This window comes from Lactuca virosa, chromosome 7, assembly GCF_052849685.1.
Source record: "Lactuca virosa cultivar CGN04683 chromosome 7, Lactuca_virosa_CGN04683_v6, whole genome shotgun sequence".
Lineage (NCBI taxonomy): Eukaryota > Viridiplantae > Streptophyta > Magnoliopsida > Asterales > Asteraceae > Lactuca > Lactuca virosa.
Genome location: NC_136432.1, coordinates 129838609 through 129845702, shown reverse-complemented (window position 1 = coordinate 129845702; position 7094 = coordinate 129838609). Strand labels below are relative to the sequence as shown.

Below are 7094 nucleotides of genomic sequence, written 5' to 3'. Positions count from 1 at the left end.
GCCGTTGTTGGAGAGCCGTTATTTTAGTTTATAATATAATTGCTTTAGGTTAATCGATCCTTTTTATGGGGTAAAAACTGCAAAAAGTTAATTTTCAGCAAAATTTAATTTTTGTTCCAAAACCTCGGCTTCATGATGCGGTGGCCTTCCCCACGACGTGATATCTGTGATTTTAATATTTTTAGTTTTTCGTTATGTCGATTTGTTCTGCTTCACCACGAGGTGGTATCATTACCATGACGTGGCGAACGTTCAGTAGCCATTTTTAAATAGTTTTTGTTCATTTTTATGTTTTTATTTTTGTTTTGTTGTAGTAGTATATGACTTGTGGATCAAACACACATTTGACACCACCACTTGAAGATCCGGAGTCAGCTTTTCATAAAAAGAAGGACAAGAACGAAGAAGAATCAAACGCACCAAAGAAATCACCATTCATGGATCTAAACTCAGTTTTTCGTAAAAAGAAGGACAAGCACATAGGAGAATCAAGCAACTCCCCGAAAGACGAAGGCACTTTTGAAGGCATTGAGAACACTCCTAATGAAAAGGAAGCTGGTTACGAAACAAAAAAGTACTAAAACCGAAAGAGATCCAAAAGACAAAATGACGGACATTGCTGACATGAAAATGAAGGCCTACAAAAAAAGAATACGAGAGGACACCGGTCCTGGACTTGTACAACCCACAATTCCCGCTACTGCTACCTTCGAGCTTAAGGGAAATATCCTTATTGTGTTAAAGGATATTCCATTTCCCAGAAAATACCATGAAGATGCATATAAGCACCTCGATGAAGTCAATGATATAGCCGACTATTTCAACATTCCTAATATTCCTCGAGAGACTGTCTTGCTATGAATGCTTCCGGTTACTTTTAAAGGAGCAGCTAAAGATTGGTTGAAGGCACTTTCACCAGGTTCACTCACCACTTGAGCACAGATGGATGAAGAATTCCTCCAACAATTTTTCCCACCATCTAAAGTTTCCAAAGTCAAGAAGGCCATAGCAAAATTTGAGCAACAAATGGGAGAGTCCTTGTATGAAGCTTGGGAGAAATACAAAGGGTTAATCAGAAATTGTCCCCAAAATGATTTAAACGAGCAACAAGAGGCTTCAATCTTCTATGATGGGGTGAATGTCACGACAAGGAAACTCCTTGATTTGCAAGGACCTTTAACTAAGAAGAATCCCGTTGAGATAACAGAATTAATCAAAGAATTTTCGAAGCATTCACAGGAATATCACAACCCTTGTAATGATGGAACAAGGGGAATCGGGAAAGGCGCATCGGAAGATGCGGCGGTGGTTATCGCAATGTTAAGTAATATGGATAGAAGAATGAACAAGATGGACCAATCCATACATGCGATACGTGTGGGTTATGAGAATTGCAATGGTCCACATTTGACCAAAGATTGCCAACTTGATGAGTACGGGAATAGGAAGGATTAAGTCTTTTATTCAAGTGGAGACCGAAATGATGAAGACCGGAGGAAGCTGAAGAAGGAATGGTTGCCTTAAGATGAGTACAAAAAGCAAAAAGAAGAGAATTATAAGCAAAAGGCAAGAGGTTTTTATCAAAAAGAAGAACCGACACCCGAAAAGAAAAAGGACTTTGAAACAATGCTCGCCCGCTTTACAGCCACGTCAGAAAAGAGGCATGATGAAACTGATGCAACGATGAAAGATTAGCTAGTTCTAATTCGAGATCAACAAGCTTTACTTAGAAATCATCAAGCGTCCATCAAGAATATTGAAGCTCAACTCAGGTAATTAACTACATTGGTTAACGAGCGGTTACCTCCTATATATCCCGATAGGAAATTGCAACCACATGTCATGGCCATCACTACTGAAGAAGACACCATTTCTAAGTTCCTAGAAGCATTGGAAGAAGAGGAAAAGCAGCCTGAATCATAGCCAAAGTCGATAAAAATCAAAGACAATAATGTTGTTGAATTACAGACCTCACGACGTGAGGATTCAATCATCACGAATTGGGCCCAGTCTAGGCAGAATATTTTTGTTGATGTGGAAGCTTATCAACCTCCTTTAACATTTCCTTCTCGAGCCAAAGTTGACCCACTGGAGCAAGAACATATCAAATTTATGAAGCAAGTAAAGGGTATTCCGTTTAATACTCATTTTATTGAATCCTTGGAACAAGTACCCGAATATGCCAAATTTCTTCAAGACTTGCTTGACACTCGCCAAAAACTGGAAAAGACCTCCAAGGTAGTCCTTAGTGAGCAGAGTTCTATGGTTATTATGGAAGGGATACCAAGGACGATGGCAGATCCTGGACGCCTTACAGTTCCATGTGAATTTGGAAATAATATGAAGACGTATGCTTTAGCCGATTCTGGAGCAAGTATAAATTTGATGCCTTATTTAATTTATCAAAAGCTCAACCTTCCAGAATCAAAGGCTACTAGAATGACAATTTATATGGCTAATCGTTCAGTGACTCACCCTAGAGGCATAGTTGAGGACATTTTAGTGAAAATTGGAAAATTTATTTTCCAATTGATTTGGTAGTGCTAGATATGAAAGAGGATAAAGATGTCCCAATTATCCTTGGACGACCTTTGCTTAATACCACACGAGCCTTGGTCAATATTTGCAAGTCCAAGATTACCTTACGAGTGAGAGATGATGAAATGACATTTGGAGTTGGGATTCAAAAGATACTATGCTCAAAATGAAGTATTCTTTATGGGTGAAGTAAACGAGCTTCAAGAGTTAGAGAAATTAATGGAAAAATAAATTCAAATAATAGAACAAGTCAAGCGAACTAAGCCTAGAGCTTCAATTGCAATGGTTTTTGAAGTCTTTGCTTATAAAACTCCAAGTTCTCTAGTTAGTGATGAAAGTGAAGAAAGTTTGGTGTCAAGTGATGAAGAAGAAGAAGTTACACAAGACTTGAGACAACCAACTTTGGACAAGGTGGATGTCGAAGATAAGGAGGTACAAAAAGAAAAAGAAGGGCCTAAACTTGTTATGAAGAATAATGGGATGAAATGAAAGCACAGAGAAGGTGATTCTAAAGTGAAAAAGGAGAATTCTAAGGAAGCTTATTTAAGAAGAGTGCAAGCATAGAAGAAGAAATGGAAGGAGAAAAAGGTGCACATGGTGATTGAAATCCCAACCGATTCAAAGTAGGGCGGCATGGAGTCCGACTCATGACTCCAATAAAAAGAAGTGCTTCTCGGGAGGCAACCCAAACTTTGTTTGTGTTTTTCTTTTTATTTTTATTTTAGTTTTTGCGTTTTTGATTTTTTCATATTTATCAGGATACATAATAATCATAGTCATTTTGATTTTTAGAAAGGTAAAAATCAAGTGTGGGGTCCTTTTCGTAAATGAAAATATTTTTATGAACAACATTTTTTTAATAATAATCATATTTTACATAAATTAAATGAAAAGGAAAAAGACTAGTTTTATGGATCATATGGACTAAAGATTAATACTCAAATTCAAAGTTTTGAGCCTAACATTGCAACAACCCATAAAAATTAGCCCAGTCATGGTCCAGGACGTGAAGTCCAAATTCATGACGTGGAGTGGTCAAAACTCACGACATTCAGTCAGCATATCAGTCACTTTATTCAAACGTTTTTGTTCATACATTACGAGGTGATATTGGAACTGGTCCCCCCACACTTTGATTTCAACTGCATTCTTCGTTTTTCTTGCTTCTTTTCTACATTACGTCATCAAAGGTAAGTTCTCCAAGATTATTAATCTTTAATTTTCTAGTTTTTTAGGCATCTTGACTTAGGGTTTGTTCTTAAAGCTTTAATGCCCAAATTGAGTCGTTTTGTCAAGTGAATCATGGTTGCATGTGTGTTAAAAATCCTTAGAATAGCAAATTACACAAACCCCAAAAATCAATTTGAGTTCGGTTTGACATTGGAATGAACGACTTCATTTTTCATCAAGAACCGACATCACAACGTGGTCTTCGTGACCACGACATGAAAATTGGGCGGATAGTTTTCTATTTTTCTGCTTATTGATGAATGGATTGGTGGTTTTGGTGTTTTGTTTGCTGTTACTTTTTCAGGTACCATGGGACCAAGGCGTGCAATTCCGGAAGAATAAGAACACATTGATGTTCGTAGTATCCATCCAATTTACCGATTTCCACAAAATGTTTCGCAATCCATGCTAAACAACTATTCAAATAAGCTTGGATGGTTGTACCATCAGGAGTTTGCAATAACACCATTGGTCGATTGGTCATGGCTACGTGGGGTTGGTATGGTAACGAAAGTGGAACAATATTGTTCAAAGTTATTTGTAGGAGAAGGTTTCACTTTCCAGTGCAACGGGTGGCACAATTTATTTTCTATTCAAGAGCCCGTTTATCGAGAATTATCTGTTGAATTCTTTGCAACTGTCAGTTTTAAAGAACGGACAACCGACCCGACATTACAACCGGGCCCTTACATTCCAATTGGGTGGTGTTTATAGAGAATGTAGCATTCGTGAATTTTCATGGAGAATGGGGCTATATACTGAAGAAGAAACACAATCACCATATTTTATCTTATTTCTACAAGGTTGTGTTCGAGATTTTACTATAGGATTACTTGACGTGCAGTTTTGGAGAACCATCTCCAACCACGAGTATAGTTTGTGAGATGCTAGCGAAGGGAAAATTCAGTCTCCTATCTATCGGTTCTTACATCGCCTTGTCACTTTCACTATTAACCACAAACATCATGGAGACAAGGTGCCTTCACAGAATTTGTTTTATATTTGGAGCATAATCACGCCAGGAGTTTTTGTGACCTTCCATACATGCATGAAAGATTTTTAGGGATGAAGGAAATAAATTCTCGGCCTAGTAGTCCCATTACTGGTAGACATTTGGTCACTCGCATAGCTCGCTCATATGGGATTTTGATTCCTAACTTTATTAGGAATCTGACACGTTTTAAAGATTCTAATTTGTTGACTCATTTTTTGAGTCTTATGCGAGTTGTGGTGAATACTGGTGGGGGATATGTCATACCCCCGGAAGATGATGAGAAACCAATTGGTCATAAAGGGAAGAAAACCAAGGTAAACGGGAAGGAGAAATGTTAGAGCTCGTGGGGAACTAGGCCGACAACAACAACCACCTCAACCATTTGAGGGTGGGGTACCAACCAACCCATTCAAAAGTCCGGTTGGTACTTATTTGGATAATCTCCGTGGGGGTGTTAATTATCAAAATCAAGCAATCTATGTTTTATTTACACACCTTAATGTTGAGCGACTGCCGACCATGCCGCCACATTACCCGTATATTCCGATATGGGATGAGCTATGGACGAGGCAAGGAGTTAGAGTCGGGACAAGTGGAGCACAAGAGGAAGATGATGATTATTGATTCTATCCTTTTATTAGTTGTTATTTATTAGATTATTTTAGTGTGTTTTGTTTTTGTTTTTGAGTTTTTTTATTTGGTATGTTAAAAGCTTGTAACCAAATTATGCGATGATTGTTTTTCTTGTTTCCACAATTCGTTTGTTTTGTTGTAGATTTAGTAGAATATCGCGAGACAAAAATGAGAGAATAGAGATAAGACTGTATGAGAAAAGTAGTTTAATTTAGAGTTATGAGTCGAAGCTCATAATTTTTAATAAGTATGGGGTCAATATCATGCGAAAAGAGACTAGAGGAGGAGAGAGTCTAGAAATATTGATTTTTGAGAAGAGCCATAATCCATTAAGAAGGTCTAATTAACATTACTTGCATGGAAGAAGTCTTTCAAAACTTTTTTCTAGAACTCCCAGTTTTCACGACATGGCCTTTATCTGCACGTCGTGACTTTGACGCCATCATGATTCATAGTACAATTTATTACGACACCACGACGTGATTCCTCTTACCACGCCGTGAGCAGTAAAAACGACATTTATTTTACTCTTCCAACTGTACAATGTGGAGTATGCTTTCCCATATTGAGATGCTATGCTTTGAAGATCTTATGCACCACACTTGTTGAAAATGCACGTTTCGGATTCACATTTTGCTGGAACAATTACGTATCTCAGAAGATCCAAGTGCCAATCACATACTCAAGGTGTTCAAGTTTTCCACATGCGTTCTGAAATCGATCTCGCCACTACTACCCCAGGGGAGTCTTTTCCTTTTTCTCCCTTTTATTGCTTTGAAATTATTTTATGCATACAATGAGGGCATTATATGTAATAAATGTGGGGTAGGGGGTAGAAAAAGTAAATTTAGGAAATTTAAAAATTTAGAAATAGATTTGAAATAATAATCTAAAAATTGAATCTAGTGATAATAAAAACTAAAGTTACTAGTGTTGCATGGGATGATCTAATGCGAGCTCAAATGTTTAATTGAGCCAACATATGTTATAGTATATTTGTGGCTTCCTATTCTTAGTGAAAAGTCATGAGATATGAAAGGTAATATGGTAGTTTATATGGCATAATAAGTTTTGCATTCTGTACCTGAAATCTATCCAGGAGAGCTTATGTAGTCATTGCACTTAGACTAATACGTCTAACCAATAAAGGTTGAAGTTAAGCTCCCTTTCTTAAGCATGTAGGATTTGAGCAAAAAAAGTGAGATATATAAAAAAAGAGAGAGAAATTACCAAAAAGTTGTAAGAATTTTGGATCTGTCAAAGTATAAAGACCGAAATATCAAAATTCTGAAGAATCAAAAAATTTGAAGATACCAAAAATCAAACAATAACGGTTGTGAATTAAAAGAAATCAAAGAGAAAATATCAATGAAGTGAAGAAATTCCAAGAGCTCCATTCTGGTATCAAAGTTGTAATTTTTCTAGATTATGTATACTTGGGTAGCTTAACCAAAAATACCTTGAGGTTAAGAAAGATTTCTGAGGATGGATTCGGAGGGTTGCAGAAGTGAGTGTCGTATAAGCTAAGGGGTGAAGGTTCATAAGGATTGTGAGTATTTAGGATTGGGAGGTTATTAGGAATCTCAGACACAAATATGCGCATTGAGGTCTTGGTATAATGGATGAGTTCAAAATGGATTGTCGTATGTGATATTGGTGATGAGAGTTTGACTTAAAATAAATTAGTTTTGTTTGAGGG

At 37.0% G+C, this 7094-nt stretch overlaps 1 non-coding gene across 1 annotated transcript; it reads right to left on the bottom strand.

The window, feature by feature from the left end:
• Window positions 1-990: 990 nt before the first annotated feature.
• LOC145128013 (small nucleolar RNA R71) lies at window positions 991-1097 on the bottom strand. Its single transcript, XR_013716616.1, has one exon. It is a non-coding gene; the product is annotated as a small nucleolar RNA R71 (small nucleolar RNA).
• Window positions 1098-7094: the final 5997 nt, after the last annotated feature.